At 53.0% G+C, this 17,452-nt stretch overlaps 1 protein-coding gene across 2 annotated transcripts in view; it reads right to left on the minus strand.

Annotated features, from left to right (window-relative positions):
• LOC122544177 (C-reactive protein-like) overlaps window positions 1-17,284 on the minus strand; it is a 30,376-nt gene extending 13,092 nt beyond the window's left edge. Inside the window, exons 1-2 of one of the 2 annotated variants that reach the window (XM_087981034.1) lie at window positions 17,154-17,284; window positions 9,710-9,860 (exon numbers count right to left, since the gene is read on the minus strand). The gene's annotated coding sequence lies outside the window, so the exon portion shown is untranslated. The remainder of the gene's footprint in view (window positions 1-9,709; window positions 9,861-17,153) is intronic. The other variant, XM_043683212.2, reaches the window with a different exon arrangement.
• Window positions 17,285-17,452: the final 168 nt, after the last annotated feature.

The following is a 17,452-nucleotide window of genomic DNA, read 5'->3' on the forward strand; positions in this document are numbered from 1 at the left end:
GAGAGAGGAAACAGGCAGACTGAGGCAGTAAGACAGAGAACATGCAGACTGAGACAATGAGAGAGGGAGCAGGCAGACTGAGGCAGTGAGGGAGGGAGCGGACAGACTGAGGCAGTGAGAGAGAGAACAGGCAGACAGAGGCAGGGAGAGAGGGAGAAGGCAGACTGAGGCAGTGAGAGAGGGAACAGGCAGACTGAGGCACGGAGAGAGGAAACAAGCAGACTGAGGCAGTGTGAGAAAGAACAGGCAGACTGAGACAGAGAGGGAACATGCAGAGTGAGACAGTGAGATAGGGAGCAGGCAGACTGAGGCAGGCACTGAGAGAGGACAGGCAGACTGAGGAAATGAGAGAGGGAGCAGGCCGACTGAGGCAGTGAGGGAGTGAACAGGCAGACTGGGGCAGTGAGGGAGGAAACAGGCAGATGGAGGAATGGAGACAGAGAACAGGCAAACTGGGGCAGTGAGAGAGGAAACAGGCAGACTGAGGCAGGAAGACAGAACAGGCAGACTGATGCAATAAGGGTGGGAACAGGCAGACTGAGGCAGTGAGAGAGAGAACAGGCAGACTGAGGCAAGGAGAGAGGGAACAGGCAGACTGCGGCAGTAAGAGAGAGAACAGGCATACTGAGGCAGTGAGTGAGGGAGTTGGCAGACTGAGGCAGTGAGATAGGGAGCAGGCAGACTGAGGCAGTGAGAGAGAGAACAGGTAGTCTGAGGCAGGGAGAGAGGGAGAAGGCAGACGGAGGCAGTGAGAGAGGGAACAGGCAGACTGAGGCAGGCAGAGAGAGAGGACAGGTCGACTGAGGAAATGAGAGAGGGAGCAGGCCGACTGAGGCAGTGAGAGAGGAAACAGGCAGACTGAGGCTGTGAGAGAGGAAACAGGCAGACTGAGGCAGTGAGAGAGAGAACCAGCAGACTGAGGCAGGGAGAGAGGGAGCAGGCAGACTGGGGCAGGCAGAGAGAGGAAACAGGCAGACTGAGGCAGTGAGAGAAAGAACAGGCAGACTGAGACAGAGAGGGAACATGCAGAGTGAGACAGTGAGATAGGGAGCAGGCAGACTGAGGCAGGCACTGAGAGAGGACAGGCAGACTGAGGAAATGAGAGAGGGAGCAGGCCGACTGAGGCAGTGAGGGAGTGAACAGGCAGACTGGGGCAGTGAGAGAGGAAACAGGCAGACGGAGGAATGGAGACAGAGAACAGGCAGACTGGGGCAGTGAGAGAGGAAACAGGCAGACTGAGGCAGGAAGACAGAGAACAGGCAGACTGATGCAGTAAGGGTGGGAACAGGCAGACTGAGGCAGTGAGAGAGAGAACAGGCAGACTGAGGCAAGAAGAGAGGGAACAGGCAGACTGCGGCAGTGAGAGAGGGAACATGCAGACTGAGACAGTGAGAGAGGGAGTTGGCAGACTGAGGAAGTAAGAGAGGGAGCAGGCAGAATGAGGCAGTAAGAGAGAGAACAGGCATACTGAGGCAGTGAGAGAGAGAAGAGGCAGACTGAGGCAGTGAGATAGGGAGCAGGCAGACTGAGGCAGTGAGAGAGAGAACAGGTAGTCTGAGGCAGGGAGAGAGGGAGAAGGCAGACGGAGGCAGTGAGAGAGGGAACAGGCAGACTGAGGCAGGCAGAGAGAGAGGACAGGTCGACTGAGGAAATGAGAGAGGGAGCAGGCCGACTGAGGCAGTGAGAGAGGAAACAGGCAGACTGAGGCTGTGAGAGAGGAAACAGGCAGACTGAGGCAGTGAGAGAGAGAACCGGCAGACTGAGGCAGGGAGAGAGGGAGCAGGCAGACTGAGGCAGGCAGAGAGAGGAAACAGGCAGACTGAGGCAGTGAGAGAAAGAAAAGGCAGACTGAGACAGTGAGAGAGGGATCAGGCAGACTGGGGCAGTGAGAGAGGAAACAGGCACACTGAGGCAGTCAGGGAGTGAACAGGCAGACTGAGGCAGGGAGAGAGGGAACAGGCAGACTGAGGCAGTGAGAGAGGGAACAGGCAGACTGAGGCAGTGAGAGAGGGAACAGGTCGACAGAGGCAGGGAGAGAGGGAGCAGGCAGACTGAGGCAGTGAGAGAGGGAACAGGTAGACTGAGGCACGGAGAGAGGAAACTGGCAGACTGAGGCAGTGAGAGAGGGAACAGGCAGACGGAGACAGAGAGGGAGCAGGCAAAGTGAGACAGTGAGAGAAGGAGCAGGCAGACTGAGGCAGGCAGAGAGAGAGGACAGGCCGACTGAGGAAATGAGAGAGGGAGCAGGCCGAATGAGGCAGTGAGTGAGTGAACAGGCAGACTGGGACAGTGAGAGAGAAAACAGGCAGACGGAGGCAGGGAGACAGAGAACACACAGACTGAGGCAGTGAGACAGAGAACAGGCAGACTGATGCAGGGAGAGAGGGACCAGGCAGACTGAGGCATTGAGAGAGGGAACAGGCAGACTGAGGCAATAAGGGAGAGAACAGGTGGACTGAGGCAGTGAGAGAGGGAACAGGCAGACTGAGGCAGTGAGAGAGGGAACAGGCAGACTGAGGCAGTGAGAGAGGGAACAGGCAGACTGAGGCAGAAAGGGAGAGAACCAGCAGACTGAGGCAGTGAGAGAGAGAACAGGCAGACTAAGGCAAGGATAGAGGAAGCCGGCAGACTGAGGCAGTGAGAGAGGGAGCAGACAGACTGAGGCAGTGAGAGAGAGAACAGGCAGACTGAGGCAGGGAGAGAGGGAGCAGCCAGACTGAGGCAGTGAGAGAGGGAGCAGGCAGACTGAGGCAGTGAGACAGAGAACATGCAGACTGAGACAATGACAGAGGGAGCAGGCAGACTGAGGCAGTGAGAGAGGAAACAGGCAGACTGAGGCAGTGAGAGAGAGAACAGGCAGACTGAGGTAGGGAGAGAGGGAGCAGGCAGACTGAGGCAGTGAGAGAGGGACCAGGCAGACTGGGCCAGTGAGAGAGGAAACAGGCAGACTGAGGCAGTGAGAGAAAGAACAGGCAGACTGAGATAGAGAGGGAACATGCAGACTGAGACAGTGAGAGAGGGAGCAGGCAGACGGAGGCAGGCAGAGAGAGAGGACAGGTCGACTGAGGAAATGAGAGAGGGAGCAGGCCGACTGAGGCAGTGAGAGAGAAAACAGGCAGACTGAGGCTGTGAGAAAGGAAACAGGCAGACTGAGGCAGTGAGGGAGAGAACCGGCAGACTGAGGCAGGGAGAGAGGGAGCAGGCAGACTGGGGCAGGCAGAGAGAGGAAACAGGCAGACTGAGGCAGTGAGAGAAAGAAAAGGCAGACTGAGACAGTGAGAGAGGGATCAGGCAGACTGGGGCAGTGAGAGAGGAAACAAGCAGACTGAGGCAGTGAGAGAGGGAGCAGGCGAACTGAGGCAGTCAGGGAGTGAACAGGCAGACTGAGGCAGGGAGAGAGGGAACAGGCAGACTGAGGCAGTGAGAGAGGGAACAGGCAGACTGAGGCTATAAGGGAGAGAACAGGTGGATTGAGGCAGTGAGAGAGGGAACAGGCAGACTGGGACAGTGAGAGAGGTAGCAGGCAGACTGAAGCAGCGAAAGAGGGAACAGGCTGACTGAGGCAGTGAGAGAGGGAGCGGACAGACTGAGGCAGTGAGAGAGGGAACAGGCAGACTGAGGCAGTGAGAGAGGAAACAGGCAGACTGAGGCAGAAAGGGAGAGAACCGGCAGACTGAGGCAGAGAGAGAGCGAACAGGCAGACTGAGGCAAGGATAGAGGGAGCAGGCAGACTGAGGCAGTGAGAGAGGAAACAGGCAGACTGAGGCAGTAAGACAGAGAACATGCAGACTGAGACAATGAGAGAGGGAACAGGCAGACTGAGGCACGGAGAGAGGAAACAGGCAGACTGAGGCAGAAAGGGAGAGAACCGGCAGACTGAGGCAGAGAGAGAGCGAACAGGCAGACTGAGGCAAGGATAGAGGGAGCAGGCAGACTGAGGCAGTGAGAGAGGAAACAGGCAGACTGAGGCAGTAAGACAGAGAACATGCAGACTGAGACAATGAGAGAGGGAGCAGGCAGACTGAGGCAGTGAGAGAGGGAGCGGACAGACTGAGGCAGTGAGAGAGAGAACAGGCAGACAGAGGCTGGGAGAGAGGGAGAAGGCAGACTGAGGCAGTGAGAGAGGGAACAGGCAGACTGAGGCACGGAGAGAGGAAACAAGCAGACTGAGGCAGTGAGAGAAAGAACAGGCAGACTGAGACAGAGAGGGAACATGCAGAGTGAGACAGTGAGATAGGGAGCAGGCAGACTGAGGCAGGCACTGAGAGAGGACAGGCAGACTGAGGAAATGAGAGAGGGAGCAGGCCGACTGAGGCAGTGAGGGAGTGAACAGGCAGACTGGGGCAGTGAGAGAGGAAACAGGCAGACGGAGGAATGGAGACAGAGAACAGGCAGACTGGGGCAGTGAGAGAGGAAACAGGCAGACTGAGGCAGGAAGACAGAGAACAGACAGACTGATGCAGTAAGGGTGGGAACAGGCAGACTGAGGCAGTGAGAGAGAGAACAGGCAGACTGAGGCAAGGAGAAAGGGAACAGGCAGACTGCGGCAGTGAGAGAGGGAACATGCAGACTGAGACAGTGAGAGAGGGAGTTGGCAGACTGAGGCAGTGAAAGAGGGAGCAGGCAGAATAAGGCAGTAAGAGAGAGAACAGGCATACTGAGGCAGTGAGAGAGAGAAGAGGCAGACTGAGGCAGTGAGATAGGGAGCAGGCAGACTGAGGCAGTGAGAGAGAGAACAGGTAGTCTGAGGCAGGGAGAGAGGGAGCAGGCAGACGGAGGCAGTGAGAGAGGGAACAGGCAGACTGAGGCAGTGAGAGAGGACAGGTCGACTGAGGAAATGAGAGAGGGAGCAGGCCGACTGAGGCAGTGAGAGAGGAAACAGGCAGACTGAGGCTGTGAGAGAGGAAACAGGCAGACTGAGGCAGTGAGAGAGAGAACCGGCAGACTGAGGCAGGGAGAGAGGGAGCAGGCAGAGTGAGGCAGGCAGAGAGAGGAAACAGGCAGACTGAGACAGTGAGAGAGGGATCAGGCAGACTGGGGCAGTGAGAGAGGAAACAGGCACACTGAGGCAGTCAGGGAGTGAACAGGCAGACTGAGGCAGGGAGAGAGGGAACAGGCAGACTGAGGCAGTGAGAGAGGGAACAGGTAGACTGAGGCACGGAGAGAGGAAACTGGCAGACTGAGGCAGTGAGAGAGAGAACAGGCAGACGGAGACAGAGAGGGAGCAGGCAAAGTGAGACAGTGAGAGAAGGAGCAGGCAGACTGAGGCAGGCAGAGAGAGAGGACAGGCCGACTGAGGAAATGAGAGAGGGAGCAGGCCGAATGAGGCAGTGAGTGAGTGAACAGGCAGACTGGGACAGTGAGAGAGAAAACAGGCAGACGGAGGCAGGGAGACAGAGAACACACAGACTGAGGCAGTGAGACAGAGAACAGGCAGACTGAGACAGTGAAAGAGAGAACAGGCAGACTGAGGCATAGAACATAGAACATAGAACATAGAAGAATACAGCGCAGTACAGGCCCTTGGGCCCTCGATGTTGCGCCGATCCAAGCCCACCTAAACTACACTAACCGACTATCCTCCATATACCTATCCAATGCCCTCTTAAATGCCCATAAAGAGGGAGAGTCCACCACTGTTACTGGCAGGGCATTCCATGAACTTACGACTCGCTGAGTGAAGAACCTACCCCTAACATCAGTCCTATATCTACCCCCCCTTAATTTAAAGCTCTGCCCCCTTGTAATACCCGACTCAATACGCGGGAAAAGGTTCATACTGTCGACCCTATCTAACCCCCTAATCATCTTGTACACCTCAATCAAGTCACCCCTAAACCTTCTTTTCTCTAGTGAAAACAGCCCCAAGTGCCTCAGTCTTTCCTCATACGATTTTCCTTCCATACCAGGCAACATCCTGGTAAACCTCCTCTGCACCCGTTCCAATGCCTCCACATCCTTCCTATAGTATGGGGACCAAAACTGCACACAATATTCCAGATGCGGCCGTACCAGAGTCTTATACAACTGCATCATGACCTCAGGACTCCGGAACTCAATTCCTCTACCAATAAAAGCCAGTACGCCATATGCCTTCCTCACCGCACTATTTACCTGGGTGGCAACTTTCAGAGATCTGTGTACATGGACACCAAGATCCCTCTGCTCATCCACACTACCAAGTATCCGACCATTAGCCCAGTACCCCATCTTTTTGTTATTCTTCCCAAAGTGAATCACCTCGCACTTAGCTACATTGAATTCCATCTGCCACCTTTCTGCCCAGCTCTGCAGCTTCTCTATATCCTGCTGTAACCTGCCACATGCTTCCTCACTGTCAGCAACTCCTCCGACTTTCGTATCATCCGCAAACTTGCTCACCCAACCTTCTAACCCCTCTTCCAGGTCATTTATAAAAATGACAAACAGCAATGGTCCCAAAACAGATCCTTGCGGAACACCGCTAGTGACGGCACTCCATGAAGAAACTTTGCCATCAACTACTACCCTCTGTCTTCTTCCATCCAGCCAATTCCTAATCCAAACCTCCAACTCACCCTCAATGCCATATCTCCGTATTTTCTGCAGTAGCCTACCATGGGGAACCTTATCAAACGCCTTACTAAAATCCATATATACCACATCTACCGCTTTCCCCTCATCAACCTCCTTCGTCATCTTTTCAAAGAATTCAATAAGGTTTGTGAGGCACGACTTGCCCTTCACAAAACCATGCTGACTATCCTTGATCACATTATTCCTATCCAGATGTGCATAAATCCTATCCCTTACAATTCTCTCTAAGACTTTGCCCACAACAGAAGTGAGACTCACCGGCCTATAGTTACTAGGGCTATCCCTACTCCCCTTTTTGAACAAGGGAACCACATTTGCTATCCTCCAGTCTTCTGGGACTACTCCTGTAGACAAAGAGGACATAAAAATCAAGGCCAATGGCTCTGCAATCTCCTCCCTTGCTTCCCAGAGAATCCTAGGATAAATGCCATCAGGCCCAGGGGACTTATCTATTTTCACCTTTTCCAGGATTTCCAACACCTCTTCTCTACATACCTCAAAGCCATCCATTCTACTTATTTGTTCCTCAGTATTCTCATCGACAACAATGCCCTGTTCCTGAGTGAATACTGAAGAAAAGTATTCATTCAGTGTCTCCCCAATCTCTTCCGCCTCCACACGCAACTTCCCCCTACTATCCTTGACTGGACCTATTCCTACCCTAGTCATTCTTTTATTCCTAACATACCTATAGAAAGCCTTAGGGTTTTCCCTAATCCTATCTACTAAGGACCTTTCATGTCCCCTCCTTGCTGCTTTTAGCTCTCTCTTCAGGTCCTTCCTGGCTACCCTATAACTCTCAATCGCCCCAATTGAACCTTCACGTCTCATCTTGAGATAGGCCGCCCTCTTCCATTTAACAAGGGATTCCAATTCCTTATTAAACCACGGCTCCCTCGCACGACCCTTTCCTTCCTGCCTGACAGGTACATAATTATCAAGGACACTCAATAGTTGCCCCTTGAACAAGTTCCACATATCATTTACACTCTTGCCTTGGAGTCTACTTTTCCAAGCCACACATCCTAAGTCATGCCTCACCGCATCATAATTTCCCTTACCCCAGCTATAATTCTTGCCCTGTAGTACACACTTATCCCTCTCCATCACGAGTGTAAAAATCACCGAATTATGGTCACTATCCCCAAAGTGCTCACCTACCTCTAATTCTAACACCTGGCCTGGTTCGTTACCCAGAACCAAATCCAGTATGGCCTCACCTCTTGTTGGCCTGTCTACATATTGTGTCAGGAAACTCTCCTGCACACATTGAACAAACACTGACCCATCTAACGAACTTGAGCTATAGCTTTCCCAATCAATATCAGGAAAGTTAAAGTCCCCCATAACAACCACCCTATTACTGTCACTCATCTCCTGAATCACCTTCCCAATCCTTTCTTCAATGATTCTAGGACTATTAGGAGGCCTGTAAAAGACTCCTAACAGGGTGACCTCACCTTTCCTATTCCTAACCTCAGCCCAAACCACCTCAGATGGCAAGTCCTCATCCATCGTCCTTTCCACCGCTGTAATACTATCTTTGACAAGCAATGCCACACCTCCCCCTCTTTTACCCCCACCTCTGACCCTACTAAAACATTTAAATCCCGGAACCTGCAACAGCCAATCCTGTCCCTGTTCTAGCCATGTCTCCGTAATAGCCACAACATCGAAGTCCCAGGTACCAACCAACGCTGCAAGTTCACCTACCTTATTTCGTATACTTCTTGCATTGAAGTATACACACTTCAAGCCACTTCCCTGTTTACAGGCACCCTCCTTGGAAATTGATGCCATGTTCCTCACCTCCCTACACTCCAGGCCCTGCACCCTGAAGCTACAATCTGGGTTCCCATGCCCCTGCCGAGTTAGTTTAAACCCCCCCCAAGAGCACTAGCAAACCTCCCCCCAAGGATACTGGTTCCCCTCAGGTTCAGGTGTAGACCATCCTGTTTATAGAGGTCCCACCGTCCCCAGAAAGAACCCCAGTTATCCAAAAACTGGAACCCCTCCCTCCTGCACCATCCCTGAAGCCACGCATTTAATTGTTCTCTCTCCCTATTCCTCGAATCTCTATCACGTGGCACGGGTAACAAACCAGAGACAACAACTCTGTTTGTTCTAACTCCAAGCTTCCAACCTAGCTCCCTGAAAGCCTGTCTAACATCCTCAGCACTCCTCCTACCTATGTCGTTGGTGCCAATGTGGACCACGACTTCGGGTTGCTCCCCCTCCCCCTCCAGGACCCGGAAAACACGATCAGAGACATCACGTACCCTTGCACCTGGGAGGCAACATACCAAACGTGAGTCTCTCTCGTTCCCACAAAACCGCCTATCTGTGCCACGAACTATCGAGTCCCCAATTACTACTGCTCTGCTCTTCTTCACCCTTCCCTTCTGAGTAACGGGGACAGGCTCCGTGCCAGAGACCTGAGCCCCGTTACTTACCCCTGGTAAGTCATCCCCCCCACAAGTATCCAAAACGGTATACTTGTTCTTGAGGGGAATGGCCGCAGGAGGTCCCTGCACTGGCTGCTTCCTCCCAGTCCCCCTCACTGTAACCCATCTATCTGCCATCTTTGGAGTTACTACTTCCCTATAACTCTGATCTATGACCCCCTCTGCCTCCTGAATGATCCGAAGTTCATCCAACTCCAGCTCCAGTTCCCTAACACGGTCTTGGAGGAGCTGGAGATGGGTGCACTTCCTGCAAGTGTAATCGGCAGGGACGTCGATGGCATCCCTCACCTCATACATGTTGCAGGAGGAACATTGCACTGCCTTCACTGCCATCCCTCTAAAGCTAACTGTTTAAACAAAAACTGTATCTAAATAATACAAGCAAAATTCAGCACTTACCTGCTTGCCACAACAGATGTTATTATTAGGTTAGAGGAGGAGGGCGGGTGGGAGGCACTACCCGTGTAGTGCCTCGGGTTCCTCTCCTTCACGCTTTTAAAGGGGGAAAAAAACTAACCCAGCTAAGCTTACACTAACTGCTTCCGGGTCTCGGCTGCCCCTCTGCTTGCCGTCACTTCCTCTGCTGCTCCCGCTCTTTCTGTGAAGGAGAGAGAAAACAAAAACACCGATGCCCGCTACAGGTAAGTAATTTTGAAAAAAACTCTTACCTTAGCTGTAGTCTCCCGGGTTCACCTCAACTCGTCCGCTGCTCCCACTCAAATGACCGTTGGTGGTGAAACAGTGAGTATTTATACTCACAGTTCTCCTTCCCGGCTGCCCCTCTGCTTGCCGTCACTTCCTCTGCTGCTCCCGCTCTTTCTGTGAAGGAGAGAGAAAACAAAACACCGATGCCCGCTACAGGTAAGTAATTTTGAAAAAAACTCTTACCTTAGCTGTAGTCTCCCGGGTTCACCTCAACTCGTCCGCTGCTCCCACTCAAAAGGCAGGGAGAGAGGGACCAGGCAGACTGAGGCATTGATAGAGGGAACAGGCAGACTGAGGCAATAAGGGAGAGAACAGGTGGACTGAGGCAGTGAGAGAGGGAACAGGCAGACTGAGGCAGTGAGAAAGGGAACAGGCAGACTGAGGCAGTGAGAGAGGGAACAGGCAGACTGAGGCAGAAAGGGAGAGAACCAGCAGACTGAGGCAGTGAGAGAGAGAACAGGCAGACTAAGGCAAGGATAGAGGAAGCCGGCAGACTGAGGCAGTGAGAGAGGGAGCAGACAGACTGAGGCAGTGAGAGAGAGAACAGGCAGACTGAGGCAGGGAGAGAGGGAGCAGCCAGACTGAGGCAGTGAGAGAGGGAGAGGCAGACTGACGCAGTGAGACAGAGAACATGCAGACTGAGACAATGAGAGAGGGAGCAGGCAGACTGAGGCAGTGAGAGAGGAAACAGGCAGACTGAAGCAGTGAGAGAGAGAACAGGCAGACTGAGACAGAGAGGGAACATGCAGACTGAGACAGTGAGAGAGGGAGCAGGCAGACTGAGGCAGGCAGAGAGAGAGGACAGGCCGACTGAGGAAATGAGAGAGGGAGCAGGCCGACTGAGGCAGTGAGAGAGGAAACAGGCAGACTGAGGCAGTGAGAGAGAAACAGGCAGACTGATGCAGTGAGAGAGAGAACAGGCAGACTGAGGCTATGAGAGAGGAAACAGGCAGACTGAGGCAGTGAGAAAGAGAACCGGCAGACTGAGGCAGGGAGAGAGGGAGCAGGCAGACTGAGGCAGTGAATGAGGGACCTGGCAGACTGGGGCAGGCAGAGAGAGGAAACAGGCAGACTGAGGCAGTGAGAGAAAGAAAAGGCAGACTGAGACACAGAGGGAACATGCAGACTGAGACAGTGAGAGAGAGATCAGGCAGACTGGGGCAGTGAGAGAGGAAACAGGCAGACTGAGGCAGTGAGAAAGGGAGCAGGCACACTGAGGCAGTCAGGGAGTGAACAGGCAGACTGAGGCAGGGAGAGAGGGAACAGGCAGACTGAGGCAGTGAGAGAGGGAACAGGTAGACTGAGGCACGGAGAGAGGAAACTGGCAGACTGAGGCAGTGAGAGAGAGAACAGGCAGACGGAGACAGAGAGGGAGCAGGCAAAGTGAGACAGTGAGAGAAGGAGCAGGCAGACTGAGGCAGTGAGAGAGGGAGCAGGCACACTGAGGCAGTCAGGGAGTGAACAGGCAGACTGAGGCAGGGAGAGAGGGAACAGGCAGACTGAGGCAGGGAGAGAGGGAACAGGTAGACTGAGGCACGGAGAGAGGAAACTGGCAGACTGAGGCAGTGAGAGAGAGAACAGGCAGACGGAGACAGAGAGGGAGCAGGCAAAGTGAGACAGTGAGAGAAGGAGCAGGCAGACTGAGGCAGGCAGAGAGAGAGGACAGGCCGACTGAGGAAATGAGAGAGGGAGCAGGCCGAATGAGGCAGTGAGTGAGTGAACAGGCAGACTGGGACAGTGAGAGAGAAAACAGGCAGACGGAGGCAGGGAGACAGAGAACACACAGACTGAGGCAGTGAGACAGAGAACAGGCAGACTGAGACAGTGAAAGAGAGAACAGGCAGACTGAGGCAGGGAGAGAGGGACCAGGCAGACTGAGGCATTGAGAGAGGGAACAGGCAGACTGAGGCAATAAGGGAGAGAACAGGTGGACTGAGGCAGTGAGAGAGGGAACAGGCAGACTGAGGCAGTGAGAAAGGGAACAGGCAGACTGAGGCAGTGAGAGAGGGAACAGGCAGACTGAGGCACGGAGAGAGGAAACAGGCAGACTGAGGCAGAAAGGGAGAGAACCGGCAGACTGATGCAGAGAGAGAGCGAACAGGCAGACTGAGGCAAGGATTGAGGGAGAGGCAGACTGAGGCAGTGAGAGAGGAAACAGGCAGACTGAGGCAGTGAGAGAGGGAGCGGACAGACTGAGGCAGTGAGAGAGAAAACAGGCAGACAGAGGCAGGGAGAGAGGGAGAAAGCAGACTGAGGCAGTGAGAGAGGGAACAGGCAGACTGAGGCACAGAGAGAGGAAACAAGCAGACTGAGGCAGTGAGAGAAAGAACAGGCAGACTGAGACAGAGAGGGAACATGCAGAATGAAACAGTGAGATAGGGAGCAGGCAGACTGAGGCAGGCACTGAGAGAGGACAGGCAGACTGAGGAAATGAGAGAGGGAGCAGGCCGACTGAGGCAGTGAGGGAGTGAACAGGCAGACTGGGGCAGTGAGAGAGGAAACAGGCAGACGGAGGAATGGAGACAGAGAACAGGCAGACTGGGGCAGTGAGAGAGGAAACAGGCAGACTGAGGCAGGAAGACAGAGAACAGGCAGACTGATGCAGTAAGGGTGGGAACAGGCAGACTGAGGCAGTGAGAGAGAGAACAGGCAGACTGAGGCAGGGAGAGAGGGAACAGGCAGACTGCGGCAGTGAGGGAGGGAACATGCAGACTGAGACAGTGAGAGAGGGAGTTGGCAGACTGAGGCAGTGAGAGACGGAGCGGACAGACTGAGGCAGTGAGAGAGAAAACAGGCAGACAGAGGCAGGGAGAGAGGGAGAAAGCAGACTGAGGCAGTGAGAGAGGGAACAGGCAGACTGAGGCACAGAGAGAGGAAACAAGCAGACTGAGGCAGTGAGAGAAAGAACAGGCAGACTGAGACAGAGAGGGAACATGCAGAGTGAGACAGTGAGATAGGGAGCAGGCAGACTGAGGCAGGCACTGAGAGAGGACAGGCAGACTGAGGAAATGAGAGAGGGAGCAGGCCGACTGAGGCAGTGAGGGAGTGAACAGGCAGACTGGGGCAGTGAGAGAGGAAACAGGCAGACGGAGGAATGGAGACAGAGAACAGGCAGACTGGGGCAGTGAGAGAGGAAACAGGCAGACTGAGGCAGGAAGACAGAGAACAGGCAGACTGATGCAGTAAGGGTGGGAACAGGCAGACTGAGGCAGTGAGAGAGAGAATAGGCAGACTGAGGCAGGGAGAGAGGGAACAGGCAGACTGCGGCAGTGAGGGAGGGAACATGCAGACTGAGACAGTGAGAGAGGGAGTTGGCAGACTGAGGCAGTGAAAGAGGGAGCAGGCAGAATGAGGCAGTAAGAGAGAGAACAGGCATACTGAGGCAGTGAGAGAGAGAACAGGTAGTCTGAGGCAGGGAGAGAGGGAGCAGGCAGACGGAGGCAGTGAGAGAGGGAACAGGCAGACTGAGGCAGTGAGAGAGGAAACAGGCAGACTGAGGCAGAAAGGGAGAGAACCGGCAGACTGAGGCAGTGAGAGAGAGAACAGGCAGATTGAGGCAAGGATAGAGGGAGCAGGCAGACTGAGGCAGTGAGTGAGGAAACAGGCAGACTGAGGCAGTGAGACAGAGAACAGGCAGACTGAGTCAGGGAGAGAGGGAACAGGCAGACTGAGGCATTGAGAGAGGGAACAGGCAGACTGAGGCAATAAGGGTGAGAACAGGTGGACTGAGGCAGTGAGAGAGGGAACAGGCAGACTGGGGCAGTGAGAGAGGGAGCAGGCAGACTGAGGCAGTGAGAGAGGGAACAGGCAGACTGAGGCAATAAGGGTGAGAACAGGTGGACTGAGGCAGTGAGAGAGGGAACAGGCAGACTGAGGCAGTGACAGAGGGAGCAGGCAGACTGAGGCAGTAAGGAAGAGATCAGGTGGACTAAGGCAGTGAGAGAGGGAACAGGCAGACTGAGGCTGTGAGAGAGGGAGCAGGCAGAATGAGGCAGTAAGAGAGAGAACAGGCAGATTGAGGCAGTGAGGGAGAGAACAGGCAGACTGAGGCAGTGAGATAGGGAGCAGGCAGACTGAGGCAGTGAGAGAGAGAACAGGTAGTCTGAGGCAGGGAGAGAGGGAGCAGGCAGACGGAGGCAGTGAGAGAGGGAACAGGCAAACTGAGGCAGTGAGAGAGGAAACAGGCAGACTGAGGCAGAAAGGGAGAGAACCGGCAGACTGAGGCAGTGAGAGAGAGAACAGGTAGTCTGAGGCAGGGAGAGAGGGAGCAGGCTGACGGAGGCAGTGAGAGAGGGAAGAGGCAGACTGAGGCAGTAAGAGAGGAAACAGGCAGACTGCGGCAGAAAGGGAGAGAACCGGCAGACTGAGGCAGTGAGAGAAAGAACAGGCAGACGGAGGCAGGGAGAGAGGGACCAGGCAGACTGAGGCAGTGAGAGAGGGACCAGGCAGACTGGGGCAGTGAGAGAGGAAACAGGCAGACTGAGGCAGTGAGAGAAAGAATAAGCAGACTGAGACAGAGAGGAAACATGCAGACTGAGACAGTGAGAGAGGGAGCAGGCAGACTGAGGCAGGCAGAGAGAGAGAGTACAGGCCGACTGAGGAAATGAGAGAGGGAGCAGGCCGACTGAGGCAGTGAGAGAGGAAACAGGCAGACTGAGGCTGTGAGAGAGGAAACAGGCAGACTGAGGCAGTGAGAGAGAGAACCGGCAGACTGAGGCAGGGAGAGAGGGAGCAGGCAGACTGGGGCAGGCAGAGAGAGGAAACAGGCAGACTGAGGCAGTGAGAGAAAGAAAAGGCAGACTGAGACAGAGAGGGAACATGCAGACTGAGACAGTGAGAGAGGGATCAGGCAGACTGGGGCAGTGAGAGAGGAAACAGGCAGACTGAGGCACTGAGAGAGGGAGCAGGCGAACTGAGGCAGTCAGGGAGTGAACAGGCAGACTGAGGCAGGGAGAGAGGGAACAGGCAGTCTGAGGCAGTGAGAGAGGGAACAGGAGGACTGAGGCAATAAGGGAGAGAACAGGTGGACTGAGGCAGGGAGAGAGGGAACAGGCAGACTGGGGCAGTGAGAGAGGTAGCAGGCAGACTGAGGCAGGGAGAGAGGGAACAGGCAGACTGAGGCAGTGAGAGAGGGAGCGGACAGACAGAGGCAGTGAGAGAGGGAACAGGCAGACTGAGGCAGTGAGAGAGGAAACAGGCAGACTGAGGCAGAAAGGGAGAGAACCGGCAGACTGAGGCAGTGAGAGAGGAAACAGGCAGACTGAGGCAGTGAGACAGAGAACATGCAGACTGAGGCAGTGAGAGAGGGAGTTGGCAGACTGAGGCAGTGAGAGAGGGAGCAGGCAGACTGAGGCAGGGAGAGAGGGAGCAGGCAGACTGAGGCAGTGAGAGAGGAAACAGGCAGACTGAAGCAGTGAGAGAGAGAACAGGCAGACTGAGGCAGGGAGAGAGGGAGCAGGCAGACTGAGGCAGAGAGAGGGACCAGGCAGACTGGGGCAGTGAGAGAGGAAACAGGCAGACTGAGGCAGTGAGAGAAAGAACAGGCAGACTGAGACAGAAAGGGAACATGCAGACTGAGACAGTGAGAGAGGAAACAGGCAGACTGAGGCTGTGAGAGAGGAAACAGGCAGACTGAGGCAGTGAGACAGAGAACAGGCAGACTGAGGCAGGGAGAGAGGGAGCAGGCAGACTGGGGCAGTGAGAGAGGAAACAGGCAGACTGAGGCAGGCAGAGAGAGAGAGGACAGGCCGACTGAGGAAGTGAGGCAGGGAGCAGGCCGACTGAGGCAGTGAGAGAATGAACAGGCAGATTGTGGCAGTGTTGGCGCAATGTCAAGCCCTTTTGAGGAGTGCCAGCCCAGCATGGCCGAGCACTTACAGTCTGGATGTTGAACTATTATCTGTGTATCTTTGTTCTTCGACATTGTACTAAAGAACCGTAACTTTTAATTTCTTAACTTGTCTTCTCTACTTTTCTGCTTTCTGCTAAGATTCTGTTCAGAGACACATTTGCACATAAGATGACCCGTTCAGTGACACCTGTAAATGTTTCATTTCACACATGTGAATGAGAGTATGTGGAAATAATTGCTAATTCTGTAAAACCTCTCAAAGAATTTGACATAACATAGGGGTTGTGATCATGTAGTTTGTAGATGACACACAAATTGAGAGTGGAAAATGCTGAAGGTGATAATACAGAAACTGTACCAGGATCTTAATGGTCACGTGGCCATAGCAGTGGCAAATGTCTCTCTCTCTCATTGTCTTTCTGCATTTCTCTCTGCCTCTACCACACTCTCTTTCTGTGGTTCTCCCTGTCTCTCCCATGGTCTCTTTCTGTGTTTCACTCGGCTTCTTTCATTCTCTCTTCCTGTCTGTTTCTTTCTACCTCTCCAGTCTCTGTCAGTTTGAGTTTCTCTCTACCTTTATTACTCTCTCTTTCTGTCTGTGTTTCCCTCTGTCTGTCTGGCTCTCTCTCACTTTCCATCTGTATTTGTCTCTGTGTCTCTCCATCTCTCTTTCTGTCTGTGTTTCTTTCCGTCTCTCACACTCTCTTTTTCTAACTGTGTTTTTCTCTGCCTCTCTTTCAGTCTCTCTTTCTGTTGTCATTTCTTTGCCTCCCTGTCTCTCTTTTTCTGTCTGTGTTTCTTTGTCTCTCTCACTCTCTCTTGCTTCTGTTTTTCTCTCTGCATCTCTCACTCTCTCAGTGTTTCTTTCTGCGTCTTTCTCTCTTTCTGTCTGTCTCTCTTCCACTCTCACTCACTCTTCCTGTCTGCTTTTCTCAATCTCTCTTCCTGTCTGTGTTTTTTTGTCTCTCTCTCTCTCCTTCATGTCTGAGTTAAACTCTGCCTCTCTCACTCTCTGTCTGTTTCTCTCTGCTTCTCTCAATCTTTCTTCCTGTCTGTGCTTCTCTCTGTCCCTCTCTTTCTATCAGTTTTTCGCTGTCACCCTCAATGTCTCTTTCTCACTGTTTGTGTTTCTCTCTGTCTCTCTTTTTCTGTCTGTGTTGCTTTGCATTTCAGGTGTTCTCTTTCTAGCTGTCTCACCCTCTGTCTCCCTCAATCTCTTTGTTTCTCTCTGTCTCCTTCAATCTGTCTGCCTCTTTCTGCCTCTCTCTCTTTCTTTCTGTCTCTGTTTCTCTCTGCCAATCTCACATTCTCTCTCTGTCTGTCTTTCTTTGCATCCGTCTCTCTGTCTCTCTGTTTGTTTTGCTTTTCACTACTCTGTTCTTTGTTTCCCTGTTTCTCACTGTCTCTCTGTTTCTATCTCACACTCTCTGTCTCTGTTTCTCTTTCACTGTCTGTACTGCTTCATCTCTCTCTTTCTCTTTTTATCCCTATCCTTGTCCTTCTCTTTCTCTTTCTTACTTTAATTTCAATCTCAATGAACTGTGAATGGTACTCACTGTTTTTGAATAGAGTGAGAAAGTTGAAATTTCTCAATCGACGACAAAGATTCTGTACAGTTTGATTGAGCAATTTAATGAGTTTCAACAAGCAAGAACATATTTTCCAGAAAATGGACTTTCCCCTTCTGGACTTTTCGCAAGAGATTTGACTTGTTTAAACAATTCGTTATCTATTTGAACATTAAATGTTTAACCTCCTCATGCAGCTATATCAGCTCCCAAATGTGTGGCCAGCAGTAATGTGCACTTTACTGTAGAGAATGTGAGGTTTGCCATCACTGCAGCTACCAGGAATA

This window comes from Chiloscyllium plagiosum, unplaced genomic scaffold (genome assembly GCF_037043375.1).
Source record: "Chiloscyllium plagiosum isolate Xiang-an unplaced genomic scaffold, Cpla_swu_hap1 HiC_scaffold_38, whole genome shotgun sequence".
In the NCBI taxonomy this organism is placed as follows: Eukaryota; Metazoa; Chordata; class Chondrichthyes; order Orectolobiformes; family Hemiscylliidae; genus Chiloscyllium; species Chiloscyllium plagiosum.